The sequence below is a fragment of the Sus scrofa genome, chromosome 14, assembly GCF_054392235.1.
Source record: "Sus scrofa isolate SSC_HxYL_T2T_F1_AM1 chromosome 14, Sscrofa_HxYL_maternal_Yorkshire_Landrace_v2.0, whole genome shotgun sequence".
Classification (NCBI taxonomy): Eukaryota; Metazoa; Chordata; class Mammalia; order Artiodactyla; family Suidae; genus Sus; species Sus scrofa.
Genome location: NC_139396.1, coordinates 57,471,007 through 57,486,861, shown reverse-complemented (window position 1 = coordinate 57,486,861; position 15,855 = coordinate 57,471,007). Strand labels below are relative to the sequence as shown.

Here is a 15,855-nt window from a genome sequence, read left to right as displayed (position 1 = left end):
TATAGGATAAAATGTCCATCCAAGAATTATCTAGTGCCTTAAGATACCAGAACATTGCAGCAAATTCACAGGGATATGGTGGGATATTTTAAATTTGGAAGGGAAACAAAGCAACATCCGTCAGACTCTATGCAAACTACTAACTCAAGGAAGTCCATGGTTTCAACATCAGACTATAGTGCAATCCCAGCAAAAAAGTCAAAATTTATAAAACTGATGTTTCAATCGTGAATGTGATACAAAGTAAAAATATGGACAAGAAATGAATAGTGGCACCCAATCTGATTCCAAGGTTTGAGAAGTTTTGCAGTGCTCAATAGGCATACATGTCTTACTTATAAGCAATTGCATCCTATTTATAAGCAATTTATAAGCATACATGTCCTATTTATAAGCAATAATTCATGTGCATTATTAGTTCAAACAGCTAAGTTATAAGTACATAAATACCTATTAATTTTCTGGAAAAACTTATTCAAACATTCTTTGAAGTGGTTTTCATATCTTACCTGTTCTTTCACTAATTAATGTGTTGATTAAATGGCTTGGCATCTGTTCACTTTATATTTGCATAAGAATCCTAATTTTATCTTTTTGTAAATTATACTTTAGTGTGCTAAAATGGTTCTTTTCCAGTATATGTAGAAATAACTCTTTTTAACAGCTAAATTTTAAAGAATTCACTAACTAATCATATAGTTGGTGAGCACTATAGAGAGATGTATGTATAGGAATACACAAAGTATCAAAAAAACTATATATTAGTGTGTTCAAACAGAGGACATAGCTATGTGTTAAAATTCAATCAAACTGTTTCTTAATTCTATGTGGTTTTCAGAAACTTACAATTTTTAATAAATACATCAACCCTTTTGTTACAGAAAAATATACAATAGATTTAACATTTGAGGTGACTTGTGAACACATTCTTCAAATAAAACAGTATAAAGGAAAGCTTTTTTTTTTTTTTTTTTAAGGGCCACATCCACGGCATATGGAGGTTCCCAGCCTAGGGGTCTAATCGGAGCTACAGCTACACACAGCCACAGCCACAGCCACAGCAACACAGGATCCAAGCCATGTCTGCAACCTACACCACAGCTCACAGCAATGCTGGATCCTTAACCCACTGAGTAAGGCCAGGGATTGAACCCACAACCTTATGGTTCCTAGTCAGATTCCTTTCCAAGATGGAAAGACCTCTCCAAGGAAAGATTTAAAAAAAAAAAAAAAAAAGTGAATGCGTAATATGGAATTAAATTCTCTCCAAGGGAACATTTTAGTATCATTCATTAAACACAGGGCTAAAGACAAAAGAAGAAACGGCCACATTTGTAAAATTAGTAGTAGATTTTAATGCCAGACTATGCCAGTAAATGGAAAATACAGATAGCTATTTTATCCTCAACCTCCCCGTTATTTTTTCCTATTATTCTTCTTCATGACAAATGTTCTTATCTAGCTCATTCTCACTTCAAGCTATGTAAGTGATAAATGTGTTTAAGAAGGAAAACAAATAGGAAACAATTTCCTCTTTTTGGCACCTCTATGAGGGAAACAAAGCACAGTAAAAAGCAAGTGCATAAGTATGTTTCTGGATGGGTGGAATGATGCCTATCCAAGTGAGAAGAAACTTCTGAAAATGTTTATGGTTTGAAAGGAGTTTCCTTCTGTCCTTATCTGATAATTGTAACCGCTGGATCCATTTCTGTTTGCATTGTTTTTCACCTATGGTGCCTCCTTTTCTTACCCAAAGTAGCTATCTCATACTACTGAAGACACTTGACTTAACACTACTTAGAACAGTTCTTTATATTTGAAATACTGAAAATAGACTATCACACCTATAGTGAACCTTAATAGTCAAAAGGCTTCTTTATAACTACATAAATACCTGAGATCAAAATCACACCTATGAAAATTTGTGTTATAAAGGAGGTAAATTTTATGAAAGTTCTACCATCTTCTTTAATGCATGATTTCTATAAATTATACAACATTGATGTATATAAACAATATCAAATGATCTGAAAATGGAAAAATGATACACAGTGCTATTTCTGAATTATGATCACTTAATTTTGAAAAGTTGAATGGTTTCATTCATAATATAGTGAATAATACATAAAGTGCCCTGAAAACCTAGGAAGAAATTTAAGAAGGTGGCTTTAACTAATTTGTTTCTCTAGTCATTCATTTAGACATTTACATTAACTATCTCATGTAATCCTCAAAACAACATACATAAAGAAGACATCATTATACCTTTATTATTATTCCTACTTAGAGTTTAGAAAACACAGGAAGAGAAACACAGGATATAATAAGTGGAATAGTCTATGTACAGTATGAACATAACTAGAATAAACTTCTAGTCATTCTATACTTCTGTCATTTATGTCCAAAGGAGCAGTCTATTGGGTAGATTCAGACCCATCAGTAACACTTGTAATAATGTATACACATGTGCATCACATTTCTGAAAATGTTCAATGTATGAAAAGTTCTAATTCCCAAATTGAATTTTTATAACTCTGAATACTTACATTGTGGGTCAGGACAATTGGTCCTGACTCTTCTACCTCATCCTATCTGAGGTCACCCTAGCTTCAGCTCCAACTTGGCTGATTAGTAACTTTAACTGTTTCTGAAAATATCTGACTTGTTCAAAGGCGTTACAGAGGTACTGCATGCATCTTTAAAAGATCAGACAGGAGTTCCCGTTGTGGCTCAGGGGTAACAAACTCGACTAGTACCCAAGGAGACACGGGTTCGATCCCTGGCCTCACTCAGTAGGTTAGGGATCCAGCATTGCTGTGAGCTGTGATATAGGTCACAGATGCAGCTCGGATTCTGCGTTACTGTGGCTGTGGCAGAGGCTGGTGGGTACAGCTCTGATTTGACCCCTAGCATGGAAACTTCCATATGCCAAGGATGTGGCCCTAAAAAGGCAAAAACAAACAAACAAAAAGAAAAAAGAAAAAAAAACAAAAACCAACCCCACAGAGAGAGAGAGAAAGAGAGAGAGCAGACATCCAAAGTGTCAATGGCCCAAGTGAAGGCTTCTCCATGATATACTCAGAAGAATTAAAAGAACTCTAAAATTTGGAAAGCTTCAAAATTTGGAAAGCTTAGTTTACAGAAAAAAGCACAAACACAGAATGCTTTGTTCAATGGCATGTATAGAACACACCCTGTATTATATGTCAAATACAATCACATTCAAATGTATCAATAATATACTTCAAGTGAAATATCATCTGGTTTGAAATGTGCTTAACAAACATGTTATCAAGTTTTCACTGGGTATTTTTAACAGCCTGTGTTTCTTAACAGTTAGGGGGAAGGAGGTCTTGCCAGTTTTAAAGTAGTCATCTCTAGTAATTTACCTTTTTGAATCTTTAAAACATGCTTAAAATGATGAAGATTAATGCAAGATAATGCATATTTAATACTTGATCATAATGATGTGTCCCAAACTAGTACTATAAATTTTCAGAGACTGCGTAAAGAGAGGGCTATGGGGCTAAAGTTGAAAAGCAAGATTTTTCTGTTTTCACATACTGGGTGTTTAAGGGCTATCATAATGTCTTATTCTCTTCCTAAGAATCTCTAGTTGAAATCAACATCAAGAAATATTCAAGGACACAACAAATCATTCGCAGAAGAATGTTGTTAAATACTTCAGAGACGTGAACCATACTCTGATATAAAGCTTAAATTCTAGATCTTGAAATTGTAAACGAGAAACAAAGGAGAGAAGGTAGCATGTTATAATGAAACTAATATAATACTTTAAAGACCACTGAGACAAAGCTCTAAAATCTCCAGCTAATTGTCCAATTTTCTCCTTCAGTGAAACACTTACTTTCTACAGTCCTTTCTTTTTTTAAAATTCAGCTAACATAGCAGTACTATAGTCAACTGTCTTCAACTGTAGATACCAAGACAGTTCTTTGTTTTCTTATATTTTCAGTACCAGATAAACCTGTAAGCAACACTGGTCAATATCAGTGGTCCATCATAATCCTTAAAATGTTCCCTCTAGGCTCTTCTGTGTGCAACTAGTTAGAAAGGTCTCCTCCTTTCTATGACACCTGTTAAGATTTCAAAATACGTTGAGGCTATTTTCACTAACAGAACTGCAATTCACCTGCGAGCACTGGGGGACAAAGTCCAACAGGGTGATGTATGTTTTCTTCTAGGGAATACTTGAACGAAAGCAACTTTTATAAAAAGCTCCACTTCTCAAACTTGAAACATGAACAAATCACTCAATAAGAAATAATACTGAGGAGTTCCTGCTGCGGCACAATGGGATCAGCAACATCCTGGGAGTGCTAGGGTGCAGGTTTGATCCCTGGCCCAGTACAGAGGGTTAAGAATCCAGCATTGCTGAAGCTGTGGCTTAGGATCTGATTCCTGGCTTGGGAACCATATCCCCAGGCATATGGCCTAGGGACCATATGTCCCAGGATCGCTGAAAATGGGAAAAAAAAAAAAGAAAGAATATTGAAAAACTCATGTAAAACTGAGTAAGTTAACTTTATAACCCATTGAGCCACAACAGGAATTCCCTAAAGGTTTATTTTTTAAAATAAGGACGATAAATAGAATGATGTTGTTTTAAATTGTGTCTCAGGAGTTCCTGTTATGACTTAGCGGTAATGAAACCGAGTAGTATCCATGAGGATGCGGGTTTGATCCCTGGCCTCGCTCAGTGGGTTAAGGAATCTGGCACTGCCGTGAGCTGTGGTGTAGGTTGCAGATGCAGCTTGGATCTTGTGTTGCTCTGGCTGAGGCACAGGCCAGCAGCTGCAGCTCTGATTCAACCCCTAGCCTGAGAACATACATATGCCTCGGATGCAGCCCTAAAAAAAATAAAACACTGTGTCTTATGCTAAATGAGTTTTAAGAGCTTTTGATCTTAGAGCAAACTATAGATTTACAACAGTTCAACCAAACCTGTAATGTCCTTTGTACTAGGAATTGTAATAGATGTTGAGTAGAATAAAAGGAAAAATAATGATGTATAATAAACATCAAAATAAGTATGATTCTGCTTTAAAGATTCAAGTTAGGAATAAAAACAGGAGGAAGGAGAGTAAATTCTCATCTTGCTCAGTGCAATGTCAAGAGAAAAATAAAATTTAAAAAATAGGCTTCCACCTGGTAACAGGAATGCCAGATAAAGTTCAGGTAACAAACGACCTAAACACAACTGAAACCATATTATGTTTATGTGGGAAAGTGCCTCACCAAAAGTAGTCTAACAGAAGGATACACAGGGCAGAGTGATTAGAAACATGAGCAGTTTGAAGTCAGAAAACCCAGACAGCAGAAAAGTGTAACAACAGAGCACATACGAACATTACAGCAAAGAGGAAGCTTCATAGTTACACAATTTAAAACTTCATCTTAGGACTCACAGCTTTCTAAATTCTTTAGCCATAAATATTAAGTTATAATACTTCAAACTTAAAACTATCAATAAAACCCTACATGAAGTATACAGTCACCTCTACTGTCAGGTTCTCAAACAGAAATTTAATACTTTCCAAGAATCACATTTAATAAAAGCTTTATTTTTATAATATCTTCCAATGCTCTAAATATACCAAAGAAGTAAACCAAACACTTATAAAATAAGCTATGTACTCTCAATTTTTTTTCCCTTCGATTCCAAAATATTTTGGCAATAGAACTACAATGCTATTTCAAAACTCATACCAGAAATCAAGGTGATTTTAATCAGACCTTGAGATATTTAGGGTTAAAAATAAGAAGTCCTTTAAAAACAAAAAAAAAAATCTCATGTCAGTATTTTAGGTATAAAAATCAGTACACAATACGAGATTTCTTAAACAGCACACTGCCATGTTCAATTAACTCATTTAATAGAAACCATATAAATAAACCAATTTAAAAATATATGAACAGTAAAATTCCTTTAGTATAAGAAATTATCAAAAATATAAAAATATGTATTTACCTTTAATTTTTCCCTAAATATTACCACCACAACCACCACTAAACAAATTGCCACATGCTGGGCTATGTGCTAGCTATTTTATTTAATGTTATTTTTTCCAACTCTAAATGATCTTAAAAACTAGCCTCCATTCTTACAAAAGGGGGGGGAGGGCAAACCTAGGCTCAATACAGTAAAATTTATTTATATAATCATTTTCCTTAACATTTTAAATTGTTTCATTAAACAGATGAAGGAGAAATGTTAGGAAGAAGGTTATGTAAAATCAAGCAAAAGCCACAACTGCAAACAGTATTTTTAACCTTTTCTTAAGAACTGAACTTTCTTGTCTAATGGGAAAGAAAAAATGTCCTGAAATCTAATCTATAATGCTTTCTCCCTGCTGCCAACATGCTACACAGATGCCACAGTCACATTTTATTGACAGCCCTGATCACACCTTTCACAGAAAGGACACCATTTGGTCCTTTCCTTGGCTTTGTCATTTCTTGGACCTTCTTTCCTCTCACTCCTGTCTCATTTCTCATCCTAGCCCCTTCCCTAAAGGAGGTTAATAAGTACTATTTAGAAATACTCTTATATAAAGTTTTTGGGTGTTTTTTTTTTTGTTGTTGTTGTTGTTGTTTTGCTTTTGAGGGCCACACTTGCGGCATATGGAAGTTCTCAGGTTAGGGGTCGAATTGGAGCTGTAGCTGCCTGCCCACACCACAGCTCACAGTAACTCTGGATCCTTGACCCACTTCACAAGGCCAGGGACTGAACCCATGTCGTCTTGGATACTAGTCAGATTTGTTTCCCTTGTACCTCAACAGGAACTCATAAACGTTTTTAAAGTGACTCAGGATAAGGCTTTATAATGAAACGTCAACTTAGAAAAGCAATAATAAAGATCTTCTAAGCCTTTACATTTTTAAAAAAGATGTTTAATGTTTATAAATTGAGGGATGAGTCCATAAACATTAATACCTTTGACACAGTATAAAGCATAAAAGCCATTAATTAATGAAATAGGAAATTTTCATATCACTTAAACATTGGAATTACAGAGAAAACAGGTGTCATCTTTCTTTCTCTCCCTCTCTTTCTTTCTTTCCCTCTTTTTTCTCTTTTGCCACACCCATAGTATGCAGAAGTTCCCTGGGCCAGGACTGAACCTGAGCCACAACCATTACAGCACCAAGTCCTTAACTGTTAGGCCACCAGGGAACCCCCAGGCATCATTTAATTAATTAAGTAAAATATTAAAACGAAAGTCTCCCACCACTAGGTGATTCAGCCCCAGAGGCTAAGCAATCCTATTTTAATAGCCAAACAATGTAAATCTAAGAGAAGCACAAGTAAGAGCAGGGTAACAAGGCAACATGAAGTTTTACATCCTAAAATTCTCTCCAATTCAAGTAGTAATAAAGTAGCTCCTTCCAAACAAACATATCTCTCCCTCCAAAAAATAACAACCATAAATTCTGTAGAAAATATTAAAATCTGCTAAAATACATATTACTAAAGACAAATGGAGACAGGAACTTAGAGGTGGTATAAGAGCCTATACTTAAAGAAAGGAATGGCACTCACTGAGTGAGGTTCCCCTTCCTTCACTTTTTTTCCCCCCAAACAACTTTTAACATGAGGGCACACAACCCACGTGGGTTGGTTAAAACTGATAGAAACCCCAATTTCAATCTTACTGGTTTGAAGAACCAGAAAAGTGAGTTCAAAGAGACCAAAGCAGCTAGAAAATGAGAAAGGAAATCCTGGAAAGAAGCGAGTCAAAAATAAAACTGCCCAAATCTCTGGTTGATGCCTGAATTTGTATGCATGCGACAGACTGAGCCCAGCTAAGGCTAAAACCACTGGCAATTTGGTGTCCCAAGGGACATTTGACACTATCTGAAGGTATTTTATGTTCTCACAATTGAAGGAGGAGGGTGCTACTGACACTGTGTAGGTGGAAACCAGAGATACTGCTAAGCACCCAACAATGCACAGGACAGATCCCACAACAAATAATTATCTGATCCAGAATGTCAAAGTGCTGAGGCTGAGAAACTCTGGGTCAAAGGAAGTACAGAGATTTTAGCTGCTACTAATCATAGGTGAGATAACAGTCTGGAGTTTTGACACCAGCAAAAGGTTTTTTTTAAAAAAAAAAGAAAAAGAAAAAATAAACAACAAAAACCTAAAAATTCTTCAAGAAAAAGAACAGAACTTAGAGTTTTTATACTATTTACAATGCCCAAAATACAAGTGAAAATTATTTAACATATGAGGAATCAGCAAAAACTAACCCATACTCAAGAAAAAAAGACAACCAGTGAAGATAATCCAGATATTTTATTTAGTGCCCAAAATTTTACAGCAATTATTGTAATTATGCTTAAGGACACTAAAGGAAAATGTGCTCATATACATAAAAAATAGGAAATCTCAGCTGAGGAATGGAAATGATAAAAAAAAAAAAAAAAAGATCCAACGGAAATTGTGGAACTGAAAGATACCATACCAAAATCAAATATATATTAGTCAACTATTTTTACTCTTAGTGCTTATTCCAGTATCTGCTTTCTTTTTTGCCAAATCTGTAATAATTTATACTAAATCCTCACTATAATTACATTAAAAACTAAATAAAGGTGAAAAGCCTATCTCCTAATCATTTGATATTAGAAAAATCAATGGTTTGCTGAAGAAATATATTCTAATAATATTACACCTTTTACGATTAATAATCTAAGTAGCAGAGATATACTGTAGACTATAACAAGAAATTATAAATAATTTCAAGATTCTCATATTTTTGAGTCATTCTGGAAAACTACTAAGTGTGGCTGAAAATTTTTTTTTCTTTTCTTTTTACGGGCTGCACTTGAGACATATGGAAGTTCCCAGGCTAAGGGTCAAATTGGAGTTGCAGCTGCTGGCCTACAACACAGCAACAGCAACATGGGATGTGAGAAGCATGACTAACATCTGTGATCTACACCACAGCCTGCGACCTATACCAGCTTGTGACCTACACTGCAGCTTGCCACAACGCCGGATCCTTAACCAACTGAGCAAGGCCAGACAGAGATCAAACCCCACGTCCTCATGGATATTATGTCAGGTTCTAAAACCACTGAGCCACAATGGGAACTCCCTAAAGTTTTCTAGTGTAAAGAAAATGTCCCATTTCCATCACAGATAGTCTAAAGTCTCGTTTTGTAAATAAAAACAAAGATGTGTAAATGAAAAAAATCATATAAAAAGGAGCAATAATTTCCCTTATACATATCTGCTTTTAATCTTAAAAAAAAAACAACAACAACAAAAAAACCTTCCCACATGCCACTGATTTGAGCAATTATGAGTGCAAATGCCCATCTAGGCATATACATTTTTATGCTTTTTCTAAACTCTAAGATATATAGCAAACTATCTCAAATTAAAGTATTTCACAAAGTCAAAGACATATAAGCATTCAATTAAATATGTAGTTAATTTCTGAAATCAATTTCATTAATCTATGAGAATGATCTATTTGATATATGGCAATGTATTTCTATGGTGCTTAGATTTCAGTCCCTAAAGTTATGGACACATCCTAAATAAGACTAGACATATGAGCAAAATGAATAGTACTTTCTTCACTCTATCAAAAAGTTAATCATTTGAACCTCCATTCATTTATTCCACGACCCCTCACTTTGATTTTTTTTTCCAGTAAGGGTAGTGACCTTTAGCTAAGACATCTTAAGCAAAGGTAAAATAGGTGATTAGCTATGTTATAAAATGAAAGAACACTTAAAAATGAACTCCCACTTGGTACATAAAACATCTTCTCTCCTTCTAATTTCATTATAAACATTATTACAGAAGTTAACACAATCCCTTTCTCCAGACACATTCTTTAAAACTTTCAGATCCTTTGGAACAGTAATATCAAATTCCTTGGATTGGTAAATAAAGTAGTTATTTTCTGTTTATAGCAAAATCAAACACAACAAAAACAGTATGTTCCTGGTGGGAGGGGAGGGAGGGAAGGAGGAAAGGAAGTGAGGGAGAGAGGGAGGAATTTATATATATGTGTATATATATATATATATATATACACACACACACACATATATACACATATATATGGGACATGCGTGGACTCTACAATTTTCCTAGAATCAGAGACTCTAAAAAAATTTTTAACTTTTTAGAAATAATAAATAGTAAAACTAAATCCAGAAGTATTCAGTAAGTCCCACAATGTCAATTAATGGAAAATCACCCATATTTCTGAATGGATGGACCAGTGATCAAGGAAAACTTTGTTTCTAGCTTAGTTTTAGAATCCTTCTTAAAAGTAGATAGTATGTATGTAATTAAACCATGAAAATCAATTACTGATATTCAGAATATAAGTTTTTATCACTAACTAAAAACTAGTGATAATAATTTCCATTTGGTTAAAAGTAAATGAGCTACCTGGAAAACATACAGTTGTTTACCTCTGGTTGATCTGGCCTTTCAATTTAACACTCTATGCTTAATGTCTGTGAAATACAAAGTATAGTGCCTGGTACATCAAGGACACTTTTAAAATCCCAGACAGGGACAGTATCAGTTTTATCATAGGCTCTTATTAAATGTTTGTCTCCTCCCTTCCTCTAGATGAAACAGTTTTTCACTATGTAGCTACTTGTAACAGAACAGAGTAAGAAGTCTACTTTCCTATCTTCATTTCAACTCCCAATTCCTAAGTCAGGCTATTGCAAACTGAAATTTACCACTGCACTGAAACTGCTTATGTTATGGTCATTGTGACTGTATAATTGCCTTTTAGAATGTATTTTATCTGGCCTCTCTGGTAGACACAGCTGATTAATCTTCAACTTTAAAAATTCCTGGTTTTGCTTAACACCAGTCTGCCTGGTTCTCATTTCTCACTGACCTTTCCTAGTCTCCTTTATATATTCCTCTTTCTCTCCCATCCTGTAAACAAAGATGCTCCCCAGGATTCTAACCTCATTGCCTTCTCACTTTTCACACAATTCTCAAATAAATTCAAGTAATGAAATACATGGCATCTTCCCCCCACACACACACCGCCAGCAAATGGAAGTTCCTGAACCAGAGACGGAATCTGAGCTGCTGCTGCAACCTATGCCACAGCTGTAGCAATACTGGATCCTTAACCCACTGCACCACTACAGAGACAATGCCAGATCCATAACCGCTGTGCCACAGTGGGAACTCTCACAGTATTTTTGGATATAGCTTCCATCAGATAAGCGAAAGTAGAAAACAACATATATTTTATAGATCTACCAAAAACAAACAAAAAATATGATAAAACTATTATGTATGATTAGTAAATCCAAATTGTCCCATTAATATTTTTATGAATGTCCCATCAGCTATTTCTTGTTAAATACACCACATGTGCAGAGCAATTTATAAGGAAATCTAAAAAGTTACCGCTAATGACCTTATTTTGCTAAACACTAATAAGAGATTCCCTTTATCTTTCACACTGTAAGTAACTGTTTATATGCCTGCTTACCCTCTAATGAGGGATCCCTTTGCCTGATTTTTCATCTTTGCACCTAAAGACACAGATGACTGGGGTATAAGGAAAGTAAAGGAAAGAGGAAGATGAGAAGAAAAAAAAAAATGGTGAAGAAATAGGGGAAGGTGAGGAAAGACAGGAAAGGAAAGTTTTAAAGTGCTAAAAAAAAAATTCCCTACATCAAAACATTTCATCTTGTTACCAAAAAAAAAAAAAAAAAGTTTTTTGCTACTAAAACCAAAAGACCAGGGCATTTCCTTCATGTTAGGTAGTGTAGGAACATAAAAAAGAAATTAAAGAATTCCAGGCTTAAGAGTCAAGAAAATATCCATATGAAATGACACAAAAGCACTCAATGTAACATACTTTCAGTTCTGTTTGTACATGCAAAAGTAATCAGAATATTTAAAAACATGTGTTATTAGGGGCAATCAATTATTTCACTTAAAATGACATTCAAAAACTAAAGAATATAGACTTTAAATTCTGTGGTAGTCAAATGCATGTTGAAACTAGACTGAATTAGAAAATAAATACCTTTCCAAAAGAAAAAAACCTCCATCATTGGAATAATTTCTAAATTATTTTAAAAGAATGTATTTTTCAGTAGTTTATTTTTAAGAATATTCTGGCGGCAAAGGCTATTTCAAATTCAACATACCTTAGAAACCAGAAACATATGTTTGATGTTAGATGTCACAATTCTTTAGGACAAAGCCAAGTTCTCTTTCTTATTTATTATATTCTCAATGATATGAGTAACTAAAGATATGTCACTATAACCAAAAAAAAAAAAAAAAGATACAAATTTCTTTTATCTTCTTGGACCTGCTTGGTCAAATTTATATATACATACACACACACGCACACATACACAATTTCTAAAATTATCCTCAGCATCATCTGGTATCAAACACTGAAAACTCTTTTAGGAGTCCCCCACCAACTGATTTACATTTGCTATCAATACAGAGAGAAATGATAGCTCAAAAAATAATACTCTATTAAGCACTATTACAATAGCCAAGACTGGAAGCAACCTAAATGTCCATTGACAGAGAAATGGATAAAGAAAATGTGGTACATACAAACAATGGAATGTTACTCAACCATAAAAGAATGAAATGGATGGACCACGACATTATCATACTAAGTGAAATAAATCAGACAGAAAAGGACAAGTATCATATGATATCACTTATATATGGAATCTTAAAAATATGATACAAATGAACTTATTTACAAAACAGAAACCGACCTACAGACATAGAAAACAATCTTATGGTTACCAAATGGGAAAGGTGAGGGATGCCATAAATTAGTAGTTTGGGATTATATACTATACACACACACACATATATATATACATACACACTACCATATATAAAATAAACAACAAGGACCTACTGCATAGCACATAGAACTCTACTCAATATTCTGTAATAACCTAACTGGGGAAATAATCTGAAAAGGAATAGATATATGTATATGTATAACTGAATTACTCTCTATGACCTGAAACTAACACAATATTGTAAATCAATTATACTGCAACATAAAATAAAAAAATTTTTAATAATATTATGCTATTAATCAAGTAAGTAAAACCTATTCATCGGTATATTCATTTGTTGCCACTACTACAATGCTTTTAGATTACATAAAATATGCAGTGTGCTAAATCTTATTATCCTATTGAACAAAAGTATCCATATGCTAATATCACTTATTTTATACTTAAAATAGTATTCTTTAAAAAATTCTCCTTTTATGTGAATCTGATGATATCAAATAAGAGGACTCCTAAAAACAGTAATTTGTGCATACAATGTGTTTGGCACTGGGAAGCAAATTTTCCTCTCCAATGGCCTCTAAATTGATATATACTAAAAAAGATTAAAGATGATTAATTTGTTCTTGCTTTTTCTCAGCTAAGTTATAAACAAGTTTTTTTGTTTGTTTGTTTTTTGTTTTTTCTTTTAAAGGCCGCACCTGAGGCATATGGAAGTTCCCGGGCTAGGGGTCAAATCAGAGCTACAGCTGCTGGCCTACGCCACAGCCACAGCAATGCCAAATCTTGAACTCACTGAGCAAGGCCAGGGAATGAACCCATGTCCTCATGGATACTGGTCAGATTTGTTTTCACTGCACCACCATGGGAACCATTGTAAGCCATGTAAATAAGTTAATTCATTTAATCTTCACAACAACCATCTAACATATTACTTAGACTCAATAACAGCAAAAAAATAAAAGTTCATCTCAGAAACACTAAAGAACCCGTCATGAAACAAATAACTTCTAAAGAGAGGTATGAGATGTTACCCAAACTCTACTAATTCTAAATGCCCTCCTCCATGGGGTCACTCTGTCTATCCGAAATGACTTAACCCCTGAAATCCTATTTCAACATCAAACAAGGTGCGCTATATTCCACTCAGAATACAAGTGGGAAATTCATTACACCTAATAAAGTTTTATTTCAGCAAATGCCAATTTTTTTAAGTGAATCTTTGCTTTATAATTTTTCTAATTATTACCACCTTCTGAAATAGTTTTTTTTTTTTTTTTTTTTTTTGTCTTTTTGCTATTTCTTGGGCCACTCCTGCGGCATATGGAGGTTCCCAGACTAGGGGTCGAATCGGAGCTGTAGCCACCGACCTACGCCAGAGCCACAGCAACGCGGGATCCGAGCCGCGTCTGCAACCTACACCACAGCTCACGGCAACGCCGGATCGTTAACCCACTGAGCAAGGGCAGGGATCGAACCCGCAACCTCATGGTTCCTAGTCGGATTCATTAACCACTGCGCCACGACGGGAACTCCTGAAATAGTTTTTTAATCATTAATATTTCTATACCACAAGAAAACAAAGTACCATGAGATTATCACTAATTTAAAGTCTTAAAATAATAAATAACTTAGGTACACTGATCAGAAAACAATAGCAAGAGTTCCCATCATGGCTCAGCGACTAGTATCCATGAGGATGCAGGTTCAGTCCCTGGCCTCCACGCAGCAGGTTAAGGATCTGGCTTTGCCATGAGCTGTGATGTAGGCTGCAGACTCGGCTCGGATCCCTGGGGCTCAGAAAGGATGGGCCTGGAGCTAGGGTAGCAGCCTGGCCCCTCGGGTCCAGCTCTGGATGGACTCCTCACTTCAAGAAGTACTAAGACAAGGAGTTCCTATCGTGACTTAGCAGAAACAAATCTGACCAGTATCTATGGTGACGCAGGTCTGATCTCTGGCCTTGCTCAGAGGGTTAGGGATCTGATGTTGCTGTGAGCTGTGGTGTAGGTGGCAGACGCAGCTCGGATCCCTCACTGCTGTGGCTGTGGTGTAGGCCAGCAGCTGCTGCTTCGATTAGACCAGTACCCTAGGAACTTCCATATGCTGTGGGTACAGCCCTAAAAAGACCAAAAAGAAAAAGAATAAAGAAAAGAGAAATCAACAGCATCCCAGTTACACAAAATCAAACATCCAATTACATGTATTATTTACATCTGGTTTGCTAAAGTTAGGAAGACTATGAGAATCTAAATAAAGAGTAGAGATACTTAAGCTATATAAAATAGACTGATAGGAACTTTTGACTTTTAAACATTATTTTTTACTTTTGCTACTCCTTTATTCTCTATTTTATTTCTACATTTCCTCTTCACACCCAAATTCCTGTCAATCACACAAACACCTATACGTATTGATCAAAAGTTTTAGGACTGGCTCAGTTAATTCACCACTGACCAGTTGTGGAATTCACATCAAGCATGGTAAAGAAGATCACTGGGAAGTTCCCATTGTGGTGCATCAGAAACAAATCCGACTAGGAACCATGAGGTTGCAGGTTCGATCCCTGGCCTCGCTCAAAGGATTAAGGATCCCGCATTGCCGTGAGCTGTGATGTAGGTCACAGACATGGCTCGGATCTCATACTGCTGTGGCTCTGGCATAGGCCGGCAGTTGTAGCTCCAATTTGACCCCTAGCCTGGGGTCCTCCATACGCCTTTGTGCAGCCCTAAAAAGACAAAAAATTTAAAAAAAAAGAAAAAAAGAAAAATCAATGGGCTAAAGCAACTCTATATACAACCTTTCAGACTTACATGCATAAAAGCCAAAACTTTACCTAGTCAGAAAAATCTACGTCTTCTCTAAATTTAAGGAGAATGCTAAGGTGAATTATGCCCATGAAATAAGCATTTCAGGCTAAATCAATATAAATAAAAGGGAAAAAAAAGTTCATCATCAATCAAAGCATCTATAAATAGAATCACACTCATACACACTGGGACCTTTTTCTAAAAGCATTATTATTGTTTGGGAGTTCCC

At 35.3% G+C, this 15,855-nt stretch overlaps 1 protein-coding gene and 1 long non-coding RNA gene across 11 annotated transcripts in view; both read right to left on the bottom strand.

Annotated features, from left to right (window-relative positions):
- MED13L (mediator complex subunit 13L) overlaps positions 1-15,855 on the bottom strand; it is a 324,733-nt gene that overhangs the window by 128,200 nt on the left and 180,678 nt on the right. The gene's annotated exons all lie outside the window — the stretch shown is intronic.
- LOC146396581 (uncharacterized) lies at positions 585-7,601 on the bottom strand. Its single transcript, XR_014826172.1, has 2 exons — positions 2,838-7,601; positions 585-1,113 (listed from the first exon to the last, which is right to left on the bottom strand). It is a non-coding gene; the product is annotated as an uncharacterized LOC146396581 (long non-coding RNA).